The sequence below is a fragment of the Tenrec ecaudatus genome, chromosome 2, assembly GCF_050624435.1.
Source record: "Tenrec ecaudatus isolate mTenEca1 chromosome 2, mTenEca1.hap1, whole genome shotgun sequence".
In the NCBI taxonomy this organism is placed as follows: Eukaryota; Metazoa; Chordata; class Mammalia; order Afrosoricida; family Tenrecidae; genus Tenrec; species Tenrec ecaudatus.
In genome coordinates this window covers 33,060,140-33,083,080 of record NC_134531.1, presented here as the reverse complement: position 1 = coordinate 33,083,080, position 22,941 = coordinate 33,060,140, and the positions used below count along the sequence as shown (strand labels likewise).

The following is a 22,941-nucleotide window of genomic DNA, read 5'->3' as shown; positions in this document are numbered from 1 at the left end:
GGTCTTCTAATAGAGAACACTTCCTGAGGAGCAGGGCGTGTGCTCAGCAGGGCTAGAAGCATCTCTCCTGGGGCTGGGAGAAGGACAGGGAAGAGGCGGTGGGAGGGGAAAGGCAGGGAGGCCCTTCTCTGATGGAGAAGCTGGGCAGCATGGGCCTGGCCGCCACTCAGGACATCGCCTGAGCACCAGATTCTCCACCCCCCTGTCTCCCCCCACCCAACCACCCTGCCCAAGAGCTGGCCTGAGAGGGAAGTACAGCAGGCAGAGCCCGAGAGCGCAGAATTCCCTGTTACAATCACGCACGTCTAGCACAGGATTTTGTATCACAGCCAAGACTCTCCCTTTGTAGGCGAAACTAGCTCAAACTGGGTCTCTGCCGCTTGCAAACTGTGAGGTAGACAGATAAGAAGGTGGTTCCGCATGTGTTCCATCTGCCTCGGGCAGTCTCCTCAGCTACCAAAGCAAGGCAGGACCCAGGACCCTGACTTGCTATCGTATCTCTGCCTCTTCCCTCAGCCCTTTCTGAAGTCAGCTCAAAAATGTACTTGTCAAACCCAGAGACGGAATGAAGAACTCTTTGGAGCGCCGATGGCATAATGACTACACATTGGGCTGCTCACCACAAGGTCGGCAGTTTGAAACCACGAGTCTCTCCATGGAAGAAGGACGAGGCTTTCTTTTCTACTCCCTGTAAATAATGTAAAGTTACAGTCTAGGAAACCGACAGAGGCCGTTCTACCCTGTCCTATAGGGTCACTATAAGTCAGAAGTGACTCAATGGCAGTAAGTATTTATTTATTGTTGGGTTCGGACTGTCAACAGATGGGAGACTGTGGTGGGACCAATGGCTAAGTCCTGAGCTACAAACAGAGCGAGACTCATGGCTCAGATCTGCACAGAGGTGAGTCTACAGGTGGCTCTGGTGAGCTACCGCCCAAAGATTACAGCTACCTTCTGGGGCAGAGTTCTAGTCTGGCGCACATCGGGTCGCCACAAGTCAGCACTGACGCCATAGCAAGTGGTGTTGCGGTTGTTTCCGGGAGACTAAATGGGATGATCCCCCCATGCCCAGGCAACCTGCAGGTTTGGAAGTGGCCATTCCTCCCTTAGCAGCTTAGCTGTGGATTGTTCCCGCATCTGCTCTGCAGGAGCCCTGATAGTGGGTTCTGTTGGTAAACTAATTCCAAGGTCAGCAGCCCCCAAGCACCGGTGACTGCAAGGGGGAAAAGAAGAGGTTGTCTCTTCCCATAGAGACTTGCAGCCTCAGAAACCCACGGGGCAGTTCGACTCCGTCCTCCAAGGGCCTTTGAAGAACAGCACGTTGGCCTTTGGATGCGTTCCAACCCTTCCTTGCCTGTGAGCTCCTCTGATGCGGATTCAGGTTTCTGGGGTAGCTTCCGGTCTGCAACAGATTGCGAAGAAAGGTCTGGAGAGCCCCTTCTGAAAGAGAGCCCGTGAGAACCCTGTGGACCGCCAGTGGGCAAACTAGAGTGGGGCATGAGGGTGTGGGGCACGGTCAGGTAGCACTCTGTTCCACTGCACCTGGGCCACCACAAGTCGGGGTGACCAACAGCAGCTCACAACACCCGTTTATTTAAAACCCTCAAAAAATAAAAGTATCACTGTGACAGCTGGGCCCAGAGACAGTGTCTTGGGGACTAGGATAGGCTGGGACCCAGGAGAGCCAAAAGGGACTCTGATCCCCAGGCATTTGGCTCCAGAGAGCTGAGGGCCCTGATGGAAGCTGTCCCCCTAGCAGACGCTGCAGATGAACAGAGGACAACAGTGAAGTAAGAGGCAAGACCTCTTAAGTGTTGAAAAGCAAGGATGTTACTTTGAGGACTAACATGTGCCCGACCCAAGCCCCATGGTCTTCTCAATCGCCTCATATGCATGTGAACGTTGGACATAGAATAAGCGTGACCGAAGAAGAATCGATGCATTGGAATACTGGTGCTGGAGAAGCACATTGGGAGTTCCATGGAACTGCCAAAAGAACAGACAAATATGCCTTGAAAGGTGTACAGTCGATCTGTTCCTTACAGGCAAGGAAGGCAACACGTCACCACACGTGTACTTTGGACATAATGTTAGGAGACCAGTTCCTAGAAAAGAACACCATGCATGGTAAAGTGGAGGGGCAGCAAAAAGAGGAAGACGCTGGGATAGGATGGCACCTAACCAGAGGTGTTGGGGGCGACGGTGGGAGGTGGTAAGCTGTGGAGACGTGTGGCCCTGGGCTGGGCTCAGCTGGACCCAGCAGCCTTCAGGGTTCAGGGTAACCCTGGGGGCAGCAATCCTTAAATCATGGTGAAGATGTGACCGAAAGCAAACATGCTGTCACTCACCCTCATCCTATTTTAATGGCAACTCCAAGAGAGGCCTAGCCATGGCTCCAACGCCCAGGCATCCCTCCCCAGGGGCTCTGGCCGCCAAAAAGGACCACACTATCCCAACTACAAAGAGCCTTTCCGACCTTCCTCTATCCGTGTCTGCTCTGTGGGAGTCCGGGCCCACCTGGTTCCCGAAGGCCAGCTTCAGGAATGTGCTACCAGGTCGTCCTATCGCTCAAAGTTCAACTGCTTTCTGTTCGGGGAGGCAAAAGCAAACAGCATTACGCTATGTAAGATATAGTAAGAAATGCATCCATTAACACTAACAAAAATTTAGCATGCTCCCCTTACTCCTTCACCCCCACCACACCAGCACAGCCCTTCCCGCAAGCCCACACACTTTGTACTCGATGCTAAAAGGGTTGACATGTGAAAATGCCACGGCTCCTCAAGAGCTTGCCATTTTAGAAGGAAAATTAAGAAAGGTACATGGGGGCTTTCAAAAAGATCGTGGGAAAACCTCCGTTATCATCAGCTCCATTTTCCCACAAACTCTGCGAAACCCCCTATTAACTTTGATTTGCTCATGGTCACCCACTAACAACAATGGAGCATGCATATGGGCCTCACGAGGCCTGCCCCCAAATCACCGTCACTGTAATAAAAAGAACAAACACTGACCATTCCTGCGACGGCCTCACAATGGTTCCTATGTCTGAGCCCACTGATGCAGCCCCGGCATCAGTCTCTTCCACTGCCCTCATTCCCTACCAAACACGACGTCCTTCTCCGGGGACTGGTCTCTCCCCACAATATGTCCAAAGTATGTAACATGCAGTCGCTGGCCTTCCTTCTTCCAATACGGATGTTTGTCCTTTTAGGAATCGGTAGTAATTTCAATATTCTTCTTCAGCACCACAATCCAAATGCATCTAGTCTATGCTCTTCCTTGTTCAATAGCTAACTCTCACATTGGTCCTCAAAGCAAGATTCTTGCTCTTAAATGCCCTAAAGAGATCTTGCGCAGCAGATTTGCTGAACGCACCTTCGAATTCTTGACTGCCGCTTCCATGAGCACTGATTGTGGATCCAAGAAAGACAAAAGCCTCGCTAACATCAATCTTTCCTCCACGTATCACGACGTTGCCATTGGTCCAGCTGTGAGGATCTTGGTATTCCTCCCATTGAGTTGTAGTCCCTACTGAAGGCTACAATCCTGATCTTCATCAACAAGTGCTCCAATTCCTCCTCACGCTCACCTGAATACTGCAGCTGTTTAATAAGCCTCCCTCAGATTCTGATGCCACGTTCTTCTTCATATCACCCAGCTTCTCTGATGACCCGCTCAGCGTACAGATCGAACAAGTATTGTGAGAGGATGCAACTCTGCTGCACACTTTTCCTGATTTTAAACTATGCAGTATTTCCACAACTGCCTCCCGCTCCCTGTATAAGTTCTGCAGGAGCACAATGAAGTGTTTCGGAATTCCCATTCTTCTCAAGGTCATCCAGTTTATGACGGTCCACACAGTCAAATGCCTTTTCCTAGTCAATGCAACAGAGTACACCTCTTTCTGATAGTCTCTGCTTTCAGCCAAGGCCCATCTGACATTGGGAATGATATCCCTTGTTCCACGTCCTCTTCTGAACCTGGCCTGAACTTCTGGCAGTTTTCTGTCAATGTGCTGCTGCAAAGCTGGGATGCCACTGAGTCAATGCCAACTCACAGCGGTCCTACAGGGCCGAGGAGAACTGCCCCAGTGGGTTTCCAAAGCTGTAATTCTTTATGGAAGTAGAAAGCCTTTATGTTTCTCCTGAGGAGCATGTGATAGTTGGTTTTTTGTGCCAGCATGGCACTGGTAAGAAGATATGGGTGGAGTTTAGCCTGTCAATCAGATCTCAGTTTGATGACCTCACTTGGAGGTGTCACCAAGATAAGTGACTCTGGCGATGGCCCACTCGCTCTCTGCCTTCACCTTCCTGCTACTGAGTCACTCAGAGCCCTCAGAGCACCACCACTGGATCCACAGGACTCTGCACCTACCAGCCAGTGATGTTCCTGCATTCTTCACCATTGCATGTGGCTTCAAGAGTCTGAAGAGGGACTTGTGGACTAGTCTCGGACACAGGGACTTGAGTTGGACTGGGCTGGGATGTTTTCTTGATCTATAATCATCCTTCTTGTTCCGAAGTTCTTTCTTACACATAGATGAGCATGCCTGGATTTGCTCCTCGAGTCAACCCCGGCCTAACGCAGAGCAGCTAGTGGTTTCAAACTGCTGGCCTTGTGGTTAGCAGCCTAACGCTTAACCCACAATGCCACGGGGGCTAAGGATCTTTGTTTCTCTGAACCTTTCACTTACTGACCATATTTGGAAGAACTAATTTCACTGCACTCAAGGGTCAGCAAATCCTGTCCTATGTAGGTTTGACTAAAGATACCAAGTCAAGAGAAGGAAAACAGGTAATTATGGGCAAGCAAAGTGACCATTCTGACACTCAGCAAAGCCAGCAAACTACCCGACTGGGTTGGGGGTTCGAAAAAAGGGCTTAGTCTTTATCACGGGGATAGTTCTCCTGAGAAAATGATTCTAACATCCCATCTTACAACTTTCTGAGCCTAAAAAAAACCAACTCACGACAATGGAAAACACTGAAATTATCATTTCAAGCAGGAATTCTACGGAAGAGTCATCCGATGAGGCAGGCCCAGGGCCGGGGGTGCAGGTGAGGCTTCTCCTGGCAGTTGCACACAGAGGCACCCACAGCCGGCCGGCCGCCACCAAAGCCCGCAGCCGATACCATCCAGGATAGCGCAAGCCGCTTCTGTTTCTCTCAGCACAAACACCCACTTCCCATGTCAGGAGGATCAAATGCTCTTTGTTCTGAGGGGTATGCACTTAAAATAATCAAGGGTTGTTTGAAAGGAGAGAGCCTGCTGCTAAACAAGGCAGCAGCAGTACCACCGCTGTCACCAGATTGGCCAGGCAGCAGCACTTGGGAGAGGAGCTATTTACAGGCAGGCAGTCCCTGCCCTCCGCGTGCCTCGTGCTGGCTCTTCAAGACCAGTGGCTAAGCCACAGAGAAACGCACATAAAGGTTCGCTCGGCACTATGAGAAGTGGTGTAGCACAGAGAGAATCCAGTTATACAAGAGTTACTGTGCACAGTGCCAGCTGCTCTCCACCTCTGCCCGCTCCCAGCAAGCAGACCCACCAGGACCACAAAGAAAGGCACAGTACGACCACGAAATGTGGGCAGTGTGGACCCGGCTACCCGACACCCCTGGAGGCCATGAAAGGACCCCAGGAAGAGATATTGTCTACCTGCCCTGCATTTACCGAAACATGGGCATTGAGGCCCCGGAGTATTTGGCCACCGTGGACGTTGACCCCCAGTCTCCCCACTATTGCCAGGCCATCCACTGGCTCCCCGTGCCCCACCTGAAGGACGAGCTGTCCCACTCGACGTGGAACACCTGCAGCAGCTGCTTCGGGGACAGCAGCATGTCGCACCCCAAGCTGGTGCTACCCAGTCTCATCTCCTCTCATATCTACGTGGTGGATGTAGGCTTGGCGTCCCGGGCCCCCAAGCTACACAAGGTCATCGAAGCCAGTGACGTGCATGCTAAGTGCGGCCTGAGTTACCTGCACAATAGCCAGTCTGGCCAGTGAGGAGGTGATGACCAGTGCTCTGGGAGACCCCAAGGGCAATGCCAAAGGTACCCATGGGCACCGGGGCACATCCCCACTCATGAAAACATGTCTCCGTCGGGGGCACATGCAAAGTGACAGCCAGTGGCCTGGGCCCCAAACAATATTTAACATGGAGTCAAGTAAACTTTGAGTTGCTTTAAAAAAAAAAAAAAAGAGTTACTGTAATTACGGACCTAAGGTCAGTAGCAGCAGTGGTGGATGCGTGCAGATTGGCTTTCATTTTTTTTTTTTTTTGCCATCTCTGAATAATGTTTTCCTTTTTTAAAAAAAGCTGAAAGCCTGGCACATTTTTCCCCAAAAGAAAATTCGATGGCAGCCCCATGGCTCCACAGTATGAAATGTCTGGTCCTGTGCCATCCCCCGGAGGGGCTGCACATCGGACTGCCCTCAGCCTTGGGGTTGGCTTTGGCTGACTGCAGATGGAGACGGACAGACCTTTCTTCCTGCTCTGCCTCAGTCTGGATGTTCTGCCGACACCTGGGCAGTGGCATCCCAGCGCCAGGCAACTTTCCGTGGGCAGTCAGGTGGCAGCTGCGTGGGAGGTGCACGCTGGCAGTGACTCTACCACCGCTTCCCACAGGGAAGGCGAGAATGCCACCACGGAACTAGCAGACGCCTCAGAGGGCATGTGTGTGGCAGAGCCTTCATCCTGCATTGCCCTCTCTGCAGCCTTTACAAGAAAGCCCATGCAGGCCGTGGTCCACCAGGCTTCCAGCTCCCGTGCAGAGGGGCTGCTGAGTTCCCGGTTAGGATAGGAAGGGTCCTATCTGCTCTTAAATGATGGGGGGCGGGGGCTAATGACCCCCACAAGGAAGTGTTCCTCTTGTCCTGGAAAGATGGCCAGTCACCAGGCTGCCGTCTTTTATGAAAGCAGGCCTTCAGGTCACTGTCTTGTCACAGGACGAGTCCACAGAGGCATTTACCTTTCCGCAAACAACAATGCACCTGGTGAGCGGGGTGCTAACGGTCCGAGAGGTTCTACATCTTTTCTGACCTTTGTCATGGCTGTTTGCCTCTCCTGGAATTCCCCGCTTGTCCCCTATCACCACCACCCAGCCTCCGGTTGTCCTATTTCACCTTCTTCACCCTCTTCTTTGCCCACCCCAAACTATGCATGCCTTCTTTCTTGGCCGCATGAGCCCGGGATAAGGCTCCGCAGGTCAGTGGTTACCTGTGAGACAGAAAGGTGCACCCAGGAGCCTTGGGCTCTGAGCAGGCAGAACAGGTGCGCATGCAGCTCTGCCCCTTCCTAACTCCCATCACACCCCAAGAGGTCAGTTCACGTCTCTCGGCCTGTCTCCTGTGTGAAAGGTGTCACCCTGCCTCACCCCTACTTCACTCCAGACACTGCCAGTCAGGCTTGTTGTACGATAGAGGTTCGGGGGAACTACCTTAACCTGCTCAAAACCCTGAGCCCCACAAGGGAAGGGATTGTCATTCATCTATCTATCAGTAACGCTCAGTTATCCCATCAACCTCTGTGCTCACAGGCAATCAACAATAAGAAGCCCAGCAGCACAGAGCCTGGTGCAGAGAAGTTGTCAAACTAAAGTGGCTGGTTCAGAGCCAGCACTGTGGACCCTCCGTTACAGGCAGCACAAGCCCAAAAAACCAAACCCACTGCCATCAAGTCGATTCCGGTACATAGTGACCCAATGGGGCCAGAGTACAACCAAATGCCCCTGTGGCTTTCTGAGACTGTAAATCTTTACTTGAGTAGAAGCCTCGTCTTTCTCCTAAGGAACAGCTGGTGAGTTCGAACTGCTGACCTTGCGGCTAACAGCTCCACTCAATATACCACCAGCATATCCGCTTACCCAATTCTTCGTTTCAAATGTGTAAAAGCTTACATACCATCTGAAAGGGGCTGAGCACCTTCATGATGTTGTGCGCCCAGCACCACCACCTAGTCCAGAACATTTTCATCACCCTGAGAAGCTGGGACGATGCCTAACACTCATCTGCTTCTGCCTCTAAACACTGGCCTCTTCGAGCCTTTTAAATGGGAGCATCTCATACGTGGCCTTTTACGACTAGCTTCTTTCGGCCTCCACGTTTTCACGCTCCATTCATGTGGCAGCAGGGCTCAGGCCTTCACTCCTGTTGGTGACTAAATATAGCTCCTCCTATGGAGAGACTGCATCTTGTCTATCCATCAGTTGACAAACACATGGGCTCTTTCCACCTTTTGGCTACTGAGAATCGTGTTGCCCTGAATGCGCGCACACGTGTGTGTGTGTGTGTGTGTGTGTGTGTGTGTGTATTTGAATACCTCTTTCCAATCCCTTGTGGGTAAGGGCAGGGGAGGTAGACGAGATGCAGACACGCTGGGTCCTAGGGCAGCTCTATATTTTTGGTTGTAGCAGCCTGGAACCATCCCAAGGTGCCTGGCCATGGTGTCTGCTACTTCCTGCACCAGGCAGGCAGTGTGTGGAAGAGCAGGCTTCTGGATGAGGGTCAGCTCACCCACAACCAAATGGGACCCTGTCTTTTGCAGGACTCAACAAGGCTGCCCCACCAAGCCAAGAAGAACTCACAACAGAGGCAGCCGGTGGAGGTATCTCCCACCACCTGGGCAAAGCCAAAGGTCTGCATCGTGGAGCCTAGGCGTGTGGCTAGGTGAGAACTGGGGGCAGCTCAATTCCCTCCTGCAACAGCAAAGCCAGGAAGCACACAGTTGGACCATTCAGCCCAAAAAGACACTGTCCTTGGGGTGAGGAACTCAGGGCCACCCTTAGAATTCATCAGGCCTCTGTGAAATAGACTAGAGAGCCTCTGTTTCTATTGAATTTAAAGAGCATGCTTATTGTTGTTTTGTATCCAGTAGAAATAGTTTCTAAAAATGGCCAATGAGGTGTGGACTGGTTGGCATAGCAACTGGCGAGTGGTTTTCCTGTTGGGGTATGTAGAACCTTCCATGTATTTCTTTTCACTCCCAAATTGTCAGTGACTGAAAACAGACCCCCTGTGATGCTGCTCCTGCCCCTTCAGGGTAAACAGGGCAAACACAACAAGACTTTCCAGATAAATTCCAGAGTCCGGGGTTTTTCCATCAGGAGGAAAGACAAGGGAAGGAAATCGAAGATACAGGAACAACTTACCCAACAGACGGATGGACCACAGGAGCGCCAGCATCCGCAACTGAAGCCCCAAAGAGCTCGATGGTGCCTCCCTACGTCTACTGACTGCTGTGATGGGGATTATGCTAAGAGGTCCCGTATAAACTGTGAGGAAAAAATGTTGGGGTGGGGGGAGACCCCCAAAATCAATTGAAAAACAAAAGCCCAGATTCACTTGTGGACTAGTGGAACAAGAGGTGGCTAGAGAGGTCTGGGGCTCAAGAGGTGGGAGGGAGAGTGTTTTGAGAAATCTCTTGCAATTGCTAAAATCATGAACATATGTAACTGTATTATTTATTATACACTTGCATCTAATGCGTTGGTGAATATAATTAACTTTTCTACTGGAAAAAGGGGGTCAAAAACTGGCATCGGGTTTGCAGAAATACCCATTTAATGAATCGAAATGTTTCAGAATCACAGTGACATGGGTTCTGGCCCTGGCTTACAATGGACACTGCTCTTGGGGAGCCCTTGACTCTCTCTATGTTGTTCCCTGGGCCCCCTTTTAACCCGGTCAGAATGAACCGTTTCCTCGCTCAGTTTCTATCACTTCAGTTACCAACAGGAACTAAACAGATGTAGTGGAAGTAAAAAATGTGTATGTGCTCATGTCGTTGAAGGTGAGGGCAGCTCTGCTTTAAAAGGGAACCTTCTAGATCAAGCAAGCGGAATTCATCTGGAGGCCACATCGGTGGAGGGGCGAGAGGGGACCAAAACGCACTCAATATAGAAAAAAGACTAATTTTTTGTTCTTGTTGTTAGGTGCCATCGAATCGGCTCCGACCCATAGCAACCCTCTGCACAACAGAACGGGACCCTCCACGGTCCTGTGCCGTCCTCACAAGTGCTCCTGTGCCTGGGCCAATGGCTGCAGCCAGTGTCAAGCCAGCACGTGGAGGGCCTTTCTCTGTTTCGCCATCCCTCCATTTCACCAATCATGACGTCCTTCTCCAGGGACTGGTGTCCCCTACAATATGCCCAAAGCATGTAACATGAAGTCTTGGCCATCCTTGCCTCTAAGGAGCACTATGGCCTATTTCTTCCAGTACAGATCTGTCTGTCCGTGGTACTTTCAATATTCTTTAAAGCACAATTCAAATCTATCTATTTTTCTATTCAATTTCTTCCTTATTCAATGTCCAAGTTTCCAGTGAGTATGAGGCAGGGGAGAATATCGTGCCTTTACTCCTCAGAGTCACATCTTTGCTCTTCAAGATTCTGCAGAGATCTTGTGCAGCGGATTTACCTCATGCAATGCATCGTTTGATTGATCTCTCGAATGCTGCTTCCATAAACATTGATTGTGGATACAACTAAGACAAAATGCTTGACAACTTCACATTTTTCTCCATTTATCCTGTTATCTATTGCTCCAGTTATGAGGACTTTGGTCTTCCTTACATTGAACTATAAACCACCCTGAAGCCTGTGATCCTTGATCTTCATCATCAAGTGCTGCAAGCCCTTCTCACTTTCAGCAAGCAAAGTTGTGTCATCTGCATCCTGCAGGTGGTAAATAAGCCCTCCTCTAATCCAGCTGTACTCTTACTTAACCACGATATCTAATAGGGTTAAGAAAAAGGGGGCAATATGTTTTATTTTAAGTAAGATGATCAATTATTTGAGGGGGGGAGTAATATGAGCAATTATTGGGGAAATGGATAGGTTAGAGTATGGACCAGCTGGTAAATGTGTTCCTTACATAATTTCATGTCAACTGGATAAATAACTATAGGGGTGGAGTCTAGCCTGTTAATCAGGTTGCAGCCTGGTGATGCCTCGTTGTGGGCGTGGTCTTCTCATGAGGATTCTGGGAACTTCCTCTCTTTCTCTCTGGAAGTGAACCACACACTCTCTCCGCCTTTGAGTTCCTGTTGACAAGCCATGTCATGATGTGCTGTGAGATCCACTCCTCTGCTTTCACCTTTCTGTTGAAGAGCCACACTAGGAGATCAGCAAGCCAGAGACCTGGAGATCCTTCCACCGGCATTGGATCCACAAGACTTTGCACCCACCGGCCTGTGATCTTCTCCTGGCATTCTGCATCATTACATGTAGCTGTGTGCGTATGAAGAGGGAGTTATGGACTATTATCGGACTTATGGGCTAATATGGGGCTTATGGACTTGATCTGGACTAGGCGGGGATGTTTTCTTAATATATAATTGCTCTTTGATAGAAAGCTCTCTCTTACACACGAGTGTCTCTGGATTTGTTTCTCTAGTCAACCCGACCTAACACAGTAAGTGACATCAGAAATATGTACCAAATGTCAACTTAAGGAAAATGAAGGCAAGAAAAACGTCAAGCTATTTTCTTGTTCTCTACAATAAGCTACTTGGATAACAGCACGTTTTCCACCATTGCATTCTGTTCAATTAGAAGCAGGGATGAACAAATGATGGAATTCTCCTATAAGCATCCTCTTGGTCAGATGCGACCAGTGGCCCTGGGCTTTATTTGGCAAGATACTGGATTTCAATGAGGCCCACGTACTACAGAATGGCCTGGACTAGGTCACAGGTAAGGTGAGCTAAGGGGAAGCCCTAGCACACAAAACGACCTGTTGAAGCCATCGGGCACAGTGCGCTCTCTTCCCCCAAGGGTAAACAGGCAGCAGAAGCCCGTTCCTTATCTATAAGTAAGGAGTTGAGGGTTAGCGAGGCTCCAAGAAGGCAGGAGAACTCCATCTTGTGAACTTTCTCACCTCCTTTCCTTTGGGTATTGGTTACATTCGTTTCTAGATTAGATCGACTCTGCACGTGATGACCACTAGGAGGGGCTTTAGGACGTGGCCATGCATGTGCGTGTATGCATGTGTGTATTTCGATAAACGTACTATGTGGCAGACACTGTACTGGACACAGAACGCAAAGCCCAAGAATGAAGCATGCTTCCTTCCATCAAACAGAAAGATGTTTCATTTCCTTCAGTCAAGTTACTTGTTAAAATACTGAATAAAGCAACTGATGCTCATGAGTGAGGCTGAAGCCAAAGACTAACTAGATGGGTTGGGAGCTGGTGGTTTGATTCACAATTTTTATGCTTCTTTAAGCCACTCACACTTTTCAGCTCATGGAGAAAATTATCTTCTCATTATTCAGCATTTTTAATAATAAAGCAAAGAAGTCATTGTCACTGAGTTGATGCCAATAGATAGTGACCCTATAGGACAGGCCTGTGAATTTCCTAGGCGGTATTAGCAGTCCAGTTGGTAACCACTGTGTCACCAGGGCTCCCGTTAGAATTTTGTGCTAGTGATTTTCAGTTGAAGGTTAACGACCCCTATGTGGAGCTACAGCACAATGATTTATTTCCATATTATTTTCAAAGGATAAAATGATTGTGCTTCAACACTCTCTCAAAAATACTCTCTAAAAAATCCACTGCCATCAAGTCAATGAGGACTCATTGCGATCCCCTGTAGGTTTCCGAGACGGTAACAGTTTGTGCGAGTAGAAAACCCTGTCTTTTCTCCCAAAGAGCTGCTGGTGGTTTTGAATTGCCGACCATTTGAATCACAGCCCAACTCATAACCACGACACCACCAGGGCTCCCTGTTTCAATACTCTAGTGATCTTTTAAAGATACCATTGCTATCTTTATACATAAATAGTTAATTAATGCTAATATTTATGCATAATTAGTTAATAGGGGGAAAAATCCAAGTTCCTCTTTCCCATTTAAATATACCTAAAAGGACCTTGATATTTTTAGCTTTGCTTTGTCAACTCCTACTCAGATACACACAGGACAGACGAACCTCGGTTAGCTCCTCGTGAAGTCACACAATTCACACAAACAGTTGATGTTTTCAGAGCTGGGAGGGAAGAGCTTTATGTCACCATTCTTGGTGTATTTCCACATCCCCTACCACACCTGGGTGGTCCCCAGGCACCAGTTTCCGTCCACCACCCCACAGAGAGACAATTTCCCCTAGCCCAAGTCTGATGGGCAGATGCACGAAGTCAGATCTAGAATGAGCACATTACCTGCAAAGATTCAGAGAAACACACTTTTCTCAGAAATTCGGTGAGACTGTGATTGCTACGGGACAAACATGTGAACCATGAAGAAAGTATCCAACCAACATCTAGCAACTGTACAAAAGAAAAAACCATTTGACATTCCACCATTTCAGAACATAACACATGATAAAAAACCAATGGTATTGAAGGAAGAAGTCCAAGCTTCACTGATGGCACTGGCAAAAAAGCCAGGTCCCACAACAGATGGAACACCGATGGAGATGTTTCAACAAACAGATGCGATGCCTGAAGCGCTGTCTATGCTAGGAAATTGGGAACCAACCAACTAGCGAACCCACTGGAAAGATCCATGTTTGTACCCATTCGAGGAAGGTCATCCAAAGGAATGTGGAAATTACCAAACAGCATCATTAGTATCCCATGCAAGTTCAGTGATTAAAAAATGATGACAGTACAGTGGCAGGAGCTGCCAGAAACCAAAGCTGAATTCAGAAGAGGACGTGGTACAAGGAAGGGGATCACTGTGAGGCCAGATGATTTTGGCTGAAGCAGAGAACGCTAGAACGGTGTTTCCTTGTGATTTATTGACTACACAAAGGCGTCTGACCGTGTACCACGGAAAACCTTTGGGAGATGTTCATTGCAGCAGCGGATGCGATTAAACAAGTGGTAAGAGATCAACTCTCCTTCCATAACAAGTGTCTGTTAGTGAAAATGTGGCAACACTCTAATTTTTCCTGGGCAAGGACAGTATAATTTACTGTAATTTATCCTTAGCCTGAAATTTTCTGTAGAAGTTAAAGTGCCAAAAATGACCTACTAAAAACAAACAAACAAAAACGCACCTCACTGCCATTGAGTTGATGCCAACTCACAGCGACCATAGGGCAGGGTAGGACTACAATTGGGTAGGACTGCAATAGGGTGTGGCTGAGTTTCAAGACTGTAACTTTTTACAGGAGTAGAAAGCCCCTTTTTTTCTCCAATGAAGCAGCTGGTGGTTTGTGGTAGTTACATAATTACACGTCAACTTGAAGATGTATAAAAGTATAGGGGTGGAGTTTAGTCTGCCCATCGGGACACAAGACTGATATTGACTCCTTGTGGCACAGCCTTCTCATAAGGAGGATCCTGAGAGCCTCCCCTTCTTTCTCTGCCTTCACCGTCCTGCTGGCTGACCCTGGTTGCTGCCACAGCCCTGTGATGCAGCCACTGCCATTGGATCCACATGACTGCCACCCACCCCTCTGTGATCTTCCTACATTCTGCATCATTGCTTGTGACTACCTGAGTCCAAAGAGGCCTTACGGACTTGAGTTGGACTGGATGGGATGTTTTCTTGCTATATCATCACTTCTTTATATAAAGCTCTCTTTTACACATATAGGAATATCCTTGGATTTGTTTCTCTGGTCAGCCCACCCTAACACAGGGTTTCGAAACAGTGACCTTGCAAGAAGCAGCCTAACTTGTAACCATGATGCCACCAAGACTCCCACTAAAAGATCTACACATACCTCAAAAGTATAAAAATCTGTGTTAAAATTCAAACTCTATGTATTTAGAGGAGCCTAGTGCTCTAGTCGTTTAGACAAGGAGCTGCTAGCTGCAAGGTCTAGATCTGCTTCCATAAAGATTTAAAGTCTCAGAAATCCAAACAGTCCTACAGGGTCACTATGAGTAGGAATCCACTCATTGGCAGTGGGTTTGGTTAGGTTATGTATAGACAACTGTCATTTATAGAAAATTCCCTCTACACAAACACAATTGAATTGTTTATGGATATATAATCTACATAAATACGAAAATATACTTGGAATCTATATATGAAGGAGCTACAAAAATCTGTGGATGCAAAGAAATTCATGCATTGGTGTATGTTCTGCTGTGTGTGTTCCTAGCAAAAACAAAATAATAGTTTTAAATAGGAAAAAAATTGTGGATGATTTCTAATATCTTTTAAATCCATTTTTCCCAAAAACTTTTTGAAGCCCCCTCATAGACTACATGTTAGTGGTTACACAGAGGCGGAGGCAGAGGAGGGGTAGTGGATAAAATATTTCAGTTCCAGTTTACTTTTGTGGGGTGGTAAATGAAGCAAATATAGAAAAATGAATCACTCTGGGTAGGATGTAGTTGGATGTGTTACTATACTCTCGATGTATAATTGAAATATTTGATACTGTTGAAGTATTTTCTATTTTGTTCTAAAGGTAAAGGAGGCAGAGGGCAGGAGGGCAGGCCAAGCTTTTCCATCATATTCTATTAACCCACGGCCTAATTGTCTTTTCTCCCAACTCTTAGTTTTCTCAGTTAAAACCGTGTGACACAAGGTCTACTTGTGTCTCCCCCAAATCTGAAAGGGTTTCAAAAACTTTATGGAAAACTGAAATGTAAAGATGTAAAGAATGTTTCCAGAGAGGTTTGGAGTTCCTTTTTATATACTATAAATCACACCCACTGCTGCTGAGCCGGCTCTCGCTCAGGGTAACCCTAAAGGACCCACTACAAGGGCCTCATAGCATTTCCAAGGCTGCAAACTGTTATGGAAGCAGACTGCCTGTCTTTCCTCCCCTGGAGCGCCTGGTGGGTTTGAATCAAGTTAGCAGCCAACATCTTAACCATTGGAGCCACCGAGGCTCCTTGTGCTGTAGATATCTGCGGATGTCACACAACTCGGGAATAGGGTTTTCCTATTCCCATATGCATTGTTATATTAATGCATGTGGAGTGTGTCTTAGGCTGAGCGCTTCAGAGATCTAAAACAAGCCGTTTAGACACAGAGAAGCAAGCAGAAGTGATGTAAGACAGATGCTACGTCACCACCTCAGGTTGTTGGAGAAGCAGTCATCTGGAGGAATAACCTGAACTCTGATCTGGCTCTTCTCAGTTCAGTCCTGGTGAAGAAGCATCCCCAGAATGATAGACCCAGATGTGTAAAATGTGGGTCAAGTGGAATGATAGATCATCAGAACAGGGAAAATTAGGGGCCCACGCCCTGCTGGAAACTTTAATCATCCCCCTAGAAAACAAAGACAGCATGCCTATTTCATCACAACCAAATCTCTTGATCAACACAGTCAGAAACAACAGTGCCTTAAAGATGGCCACCAACCATGGCTTTGAAGGTGTGTCACTCTCCACAGCCCTACCAGTAATCAACTCAATCTCTGTCTCAGGCTCCTCTTCCTGGTCTCCCATTCCATGGTTTCAATTCCCATTCCGGTTATTCCTCTGGTACACACACTGTACAGTATTGGGTGTGTTTTGATTTCGCTATGTTGTTTATGTTGTTATGTGCCTGAAAACAAATGCCATCGAGTCCCCAGGGTCGATCATTCATTTTTAAAAAACTTAATCTCACAAATACAGTAATAAAATTCCTCTATGGGGTTAGCGCCACCACCACCCAAAAGCCACGAAACAATGAATGACCAGGGAAAAGCGGTGACAGCCCTGTGGTGCGGCAAACAGCCTTGATCCAAGATCCGAAAGTGCTGGCTAAAATGATAAGCACTTGAGAAATCTCTCACATAAACGCTGAAGGGGAAAAAGTTTCTTAGGCAGCGTTAAAGAAAGGTGATCAGGGGCCATGCATCTAGAATAAAATTGTTGGCCCCACAGATGAGCAGGGTACCCTCGGGCAGAAAGATAAAAGCCACCCTCCCGGAATAATGCTTTCCCCTCCAAGTTTGTTCAAGCCTCAAGGAGGCGAGTCTCTCCTGGCTCACATCAGCCAAGTCTGCAGCAAGCCCTCATTCAGTGGCCATCCTGTATTCTCTTTCCTGATGGAAAGCAACAAATGACGGGTGAGTCTGCGAGGCAGGGAAGTCAGCAGCCTGGAGCCCACAGCAGCCAGAGCTGTAGGCGACCAGCTCTGGACCTCAAGTGGGGCTCAGCCGAGCTCCTGGGAGCGGGACACCCAGCGCAAGGCGGTCACTCCGGACTCCTGCGAGTCCCAGTGGGCTTCCGCGTGGGCCAGAATCCACCCCCACCCAGTGAGCTTCCTCTCCAGGCTCACAGCACCCTCGCCACAAAAAGGGGTCAGGCGGCTGGAGATCACAGGAGAGAATGGGCCAGGTGGTTAGCAGACGGACCTTGCAAACTACAGAAACTACACGGCAGATGCAAATCCGCCTGAGCCCGCAGGGAAGACCCGTGTGCGAGGATGTTACACCCCCGCCGGGATGGGGGCACATCTTCCCTCCTTGCAAGTCGGATTCCTCCCGAAACCCCGGCTGCAACACCCCTCTCATGTCGGTGCTCCTCGGAGGGAAAAGGACCTCGGGAGTGGGGGGCAGTGATCGGGCCCGGGGTGGGCTTGTTGGCGCCCCTGGACCAGCCGCGGGGCTCCTCGAAGTCAGACAAGGAACAATAGCTGACCCTCCGTCCGTCGCCGGAGCTACTCGGTCTCCGCTCGCGCTCTGGCCCCAGTTTGTCCCGGTTGAGCCCGAGAGGGGAGTCAGCCCAGAAGCGGGGGTCCCTGCAGAACAGGGCACCGGGCAGGCGGGCGAGGCAGGTGGGCTACGGCACCGCCGCGAAGCAGCATCCCACCGGCGTCCCGGGGTCTGGTCATTCATCGCACCCGCGCTCCTCGCCTGGCAGCAAGCCGGCGTCCCCAGCCCTACTCCCCGCCCCAGCCCGCCTGCCCTGCCGGGCGCAGGGGCCCGACAGGAGAACGCCCCTTTACGAACTTAGTAGGGATCCTCGCTTTTTCCGGGACTCGGTACCCATCCGCTTTCTTCCTCCCCGATCTGCGCCCTGCAGACACTTGGAGGTGGTGGCTGGACGCTCGCGGCCACCTAGCCGGGACGGGCCGTCCGCGCGCTCCTGCCCGCGCACCAGACACAAAGGCGGCTACGGGAAAGCCCGGGACCCCGCGCGCGGGAGGCTCCCCACTCCCGGCGCCGCGCACTCACCCCATCAAGCCGGCGGCGACACCCGGGGCCCCGCGGGCTGCGCCACCCAGTCCGCCGCTTCCCCAGGAAAACGCGGCTGCCGGGCTGGCTTCCTGCTCGGCTTCCTGCGCTGCGTCCCGCCCTCCTCCCCGCCGCGGGGTCTGTGGGCGCCGCGGCTCCCGGGCTGGGCCGCCGGGGCGGGGGCGGCCGCAGCACCACCACGTGGCCGCCGGGCCCGGCCCCGCCGCCCTGGATCCAGCGGGAGCGGGAAGGGAGGTGCTAACCATTCCCCTCCCCTTCCACCCGCGCGGCCCCAAATTCCGCGAGTCAGGTGACCCGGCCCCGCTCCGGCCCGGGCTAGCGGGAGGTGCGCCCGCGACGCCGGGCTCCGCTGCGCCCCCCGAGGCCCGCGCGCCCGGGACCTCCGGGCCTTACTTTGCGGTCTCTACGGCTCGTGGGACCCTTCTCCGCGGACCCGCCTCGTCCTGGAAACCTGGAGTCCGTGGCAGCGCCCGGTCCTCTCCGTCCTGGGACTTCGAGCAGCTCGGATCTCCGAGAGTCGGGATTCCTGGGCGATTCTCAAAGTTGTCTGCGGTTGTGGGCGTGTGTGAAAGCCACGGATCCACGCCCCTTCTCGCCCAGTTCCGATCGCTCGTCTTTTCCCAAAACGATCGAACAGAAAGTAAACTGGAATGTGCGGAAATTCTCCGAACGGGACCAGCTGGTTGGAGTGGCTGTTTCGTAACGCACTCCTCAGGTGGCTCGGGGAAACGAGCCGCGCCGGTCGTGCGCTCGGCTCTGCAGTTAGAAATGCTAAGTCTGCGGTCCCAACCCGAGGCACAGACAGGGGTCGCCCTCCCAGCGGTGTGTGCGATGGTAACGGGGTGCAGTGCTCACCCCCCCCACCCCGACACTCGCAGCCTCTCTGTGATCCCCAGCGACTGACAACCGGGGGAGTCTGGATCAAGATGAGCTCCTCTCGTAATTCCATGAATTTCAATGCTCGCCACTTACTCAACCAGCTACTGCGCAGAACGTCTTTATTCGCCAAAACCCCTCTCCCCCTCTTCCCTTCTCCCGCCTCGACCCGCCTCCTCCCCACCCCACCCCCACCCCCGCGCTCCAGCTCTGCAATCCTTGCACTTGGCCAGAAGTTTTCTAGAGTAACTAAGTAGTGAGAGGATTACGCAGGTGGGATCCGTTGCACGTTAATGGAAGAAGTGTAACAGAAGTAAAATTCGCTCCAACAGAGTTCAGTTTATAGCATCTGGGCGGTCTCTTCAATTCAATACGGACCAGACTTTATCTGTTAGCCCTAGCTCCAAGGGAACAGCTTGTCTTAGCTTGAACAGGTGAATTTGCCAAATACGGAGCAAAAGCCGTGTTACTAGTGGCGTGAGTTTCACTTCCTACAGCAAAGATTCCTTAGAGAAACACGAAACAGGCAGCTGAAAGCAGGTGAGCTCTCTCGCTCTCTCCCCATAAAATCAAATCATAAACACGCTCTGAAAAGGGGTATGACCTGGCCAATTCTGTTTACTGGTCATCGTTGAAAGTTGGCAATTTGTAAGATTTCATTGGGTTTCATATTTATGATGTACTGTAGCATCTTTGCAGCTGGTACTTGCAAACTCATGGCGACCCCCCCCCCCCACTCCCCTGTGTTCCCGAGTAGAACCGCTCCCTAATGGTACAGACACAGATAAAGGATTCTGGCAGGACCAGATGGCCAGGCCTTCTCCCTGTGACACCACTGTAGGTTTGAACCACCAACGTTCTGATTAGCAGCCGAGCGCAAGCTGCTTGTGGACCCCAGCGACAGCTGGGACGACAAGCTACCTTCGTTTTTATTCTTGTAATCCTAAACATTGAAGTTGTAATTATAATAAAAAAAGATGTTGTACTAACATTTGAAGTTGAAGTCATGCTAAAGAAAATATTGAACTTGTCAAGGAATTCATCATGCTTGGATCCACAAGCAACACTCCCAGAGGTGGCAGTCAAGAGATCAAAAGACACGTTGCATCAGGTGCATCTGCCATACAAGGCCTCTTTCAAGTATTGAAAAACCAGCCTATTACTTTGAGGACTAAGGTGCGCCTGACCATGGTATTGTCCATCACCTCATCTGCATGGGAGAGTTGGGCATTGACTGAGGAAGGAAGGAGAATGGGTACACTTGAATTATGGTACCGGTGAATAATATTGAAAATATCCTGGGCTACCAAACGAACCAACACATCTGTCTTGGAAGAAGTCAAGTCTCTCAATATGTAGTCAAGAGAGACCAGTCTCTGAAGCAGGACTTCGTGCTTGTTGAAGGAAAGGAGAAACCCTCCATGAGATAGGTTGACACGGTGGCTGCAACAATATATTCAAACATTAGAATAACTTTGAGGATGGCACAGGACCGAGAGATGTTTTGTTCTGTTGTACATAGGGTTGCTATGAGTCAGGACTGGCACCTGGCAACAACAGGTCTGTGCCAACATTATTCCCTGTGGGCATGCACGTGAGGGCACTGGGACCCAGAGGGGTGAAAAACTTGCCCAAAGTTACACAACTTGTATGTGATGGTGCTGGGATTTGAAGCAGTGCATTCCTAACCCCCTGCACAGTTCTGCCTGCCTAAGAATGAAAACAGATGGAGAATTTACTGTGTGCAGGCTATTTTTCCTGAACCTCAAAGATGTGCATATGTAACATTACCCTCTTTGTGGCAATTGCTAGGTACCATTGAATCAACCCCAACTCACTGGGACCCCAGCCACACTGCCCAGTCCTGTGCCATCCCTATGATAGGGATGTTGTGACCCATAAAGTTTTCACTTCTTTTAAAATCTAGATTGCCAGGCCTTCCTTCCTACTCTGCCTTAATCTGAACGTTTCACGGAAACCTGTTCAGCATGAGAGAGGATGGTGGTGACTGTGCGTGAAGAGCACAGGTGGGAATTGAACCAGGGTCTCATTCGTGGAAAGCCAGCATTCTACCCCTGAGCCAAGCAAGTGTTCCCTTGCGCCTTCTTCTCAGTGATGATTTTGTTATATTTTTCACTTTGCATCAAACACTATTAGATATGTTTTATGTATGTTAACTATTGAATCTCGGTAATATCAGATGTGAGCATTACCTTTAATGTATAGATAAGGAATTTAGGCCATGGAAGCTTAAGATATTGACCTAAAAGCTCACAGCTGATAATTGAAGAAGCCAGGGTTCAAACCCTCTAAGCCCAAACCTAACCCACTGCCATCCAGTCCATTCTGGTGGGTTTCTGATACAGTAACTCTTTACGGGAGAAGAAAGCCTTGTTTTTCTCCCTCAGAGCAACTGGTGGTTTTGAACTGCTGACCTTGAGGCTAGCAACCCAACAAATAACCACTCTTCCAAACCTACTACCCGACAGTATTTCTTCTTTTTCACATCTTCATTTCTCATCCTTACTTCCAGATTAAAAAATAAACAAAATAGATCAGTGGGAGTGAGGCTGGCAGCGAGCCGCGGGGGTGTTGGCGTAGGGAGGGGTCAGCCACAATTCCTGCCCAGTAGCTGGGCAGGCATGACAACTGCTGTGGGCAGGCAGCGTCAGCCTTCCAAGGCCACCCGATAAGATCCACTGCTGGGAATTCTGATTCTCATTTCTCACTGGCTTCCAACCAAACTGGCCTCCCATGTTCTGTTCTAAAAACCCTCGAAAATGTCCCTCTAACCCTGGTTCTGTTTCTATCCTTTGGAATCAAAGACAAATAAAATTACCTACCGTGCGGTCAGGGAGGGAGATGCAGGATGAGGGAAACCATCCTGGATGATCCCAGCCAATATAATTGTTTAAAACGAATTAATAGTTGGGTACATTTGATGGAAATGGGGCGTCTGCTTAGGACACGTGCTATTTAAGTGAAATATCTTAAAGTACTTCCTGGAAGCCGCAAAGCAAAGATGAGAGCCGCTTGGATTTCCAGCTCTCTCACTTGATCCCTGAGCTCTGGCCCTCTTCACAGGCAGTTTCTCAATGCCAGTTCTCTGGGCCTTCCAGTTCTCTGGAGGGGCCTTCAAATTCCCCTTCCCTATTACATAATGCCAGAGGAAAAGCGTCACTCTGCTTGGCCAGCAGTGACCTTGAGATCCTTAACAGCATCACCCCACTCTCCTTTCATTTATCAGTCTCTTATTATGAAGCCAATCTGTCTTGTTGGCATTTGTCTCCTAAGGGTTGTAGGAATTCAAGGGAGGACATCCGTCCTCTCGGCCCCTCTTCCTGCTTCCGCTGCCGCCTATCGACTTTTCTTCTCCACATCCACCCTGTTGAAGGAACACGCTCACAGTGATCTCTCGGGCTCTCCAATTCCATCCCTCTCCTCTCTTCTCATCCACAGTCACAGTCTTACTCCTTTTCTCCTGAAATGGCAGTCACAAGCTTCAAAGAAAACCAAAAGGCAAAGGAACAATGGCAACTTCACCATCGTAGAAGAATCTTCATCACGATGTGAGAAACCTGCTTAAAGTGTGGTGCATCTGGATAGTTCAGGAGTTTGTATAAGGTAACCGCTATAAAGACGTTTTTACTAAGGCAAATTATGAAGTGGTATGGTATGGGAGCTAAAGTATAAACCAGCTTTCTCCCACTCACCAAAATCTCACTGCCTTCCAGTTGATGCCAACTCATGGACCCTATAGGATAGGGTAGGACTCCTGCTATGAGTTTCCAATACTAACTGCTTACGTGAATAGAAAGCCCCGTCTTTTTCCCTGAGAGCGGTTGGTGGTTTTGAACTGCTGATCTTGCGGATCACAGCACATCGCTACACCACCAGGCTCCTTCTCCACCCACAGAGATTCTTTATTTTTTTTTAATTTTAACAATTTATTAGGGGCTCATACAA

The 22,941-nt window shown here is 49.5% G+C and overlaps 1 protein-coding gene across 3 annotated transcripts in view; it reads right to left on the bottom strand.

Moving 5' to 3' along the window:
* Window positions 1–18,938, bottom strand: part of RAI14 (retinoic acid induced 14) — a 191,431-nt gene extending 172,493 nt beyond the window's left edge. The window contains exon 1 of one of the 3 annotated variants that reach the window (XM_075540916.1): window positions 18,493–18,938. The gene's annotated coding sequence lies outside the window, so the exon portion shown is untranslated. Of the gene's footprint in view, window positions 1–18,078; window positions 18,260–18,492 lie in introns of those variants that run through there. The other 2 variants (XM_075540915.1, XM_075540917.1) reach the window with 2 other exon arrangements.
* Window positions 18,939–22,941: the final 4,003 nt, after the last annotated feature.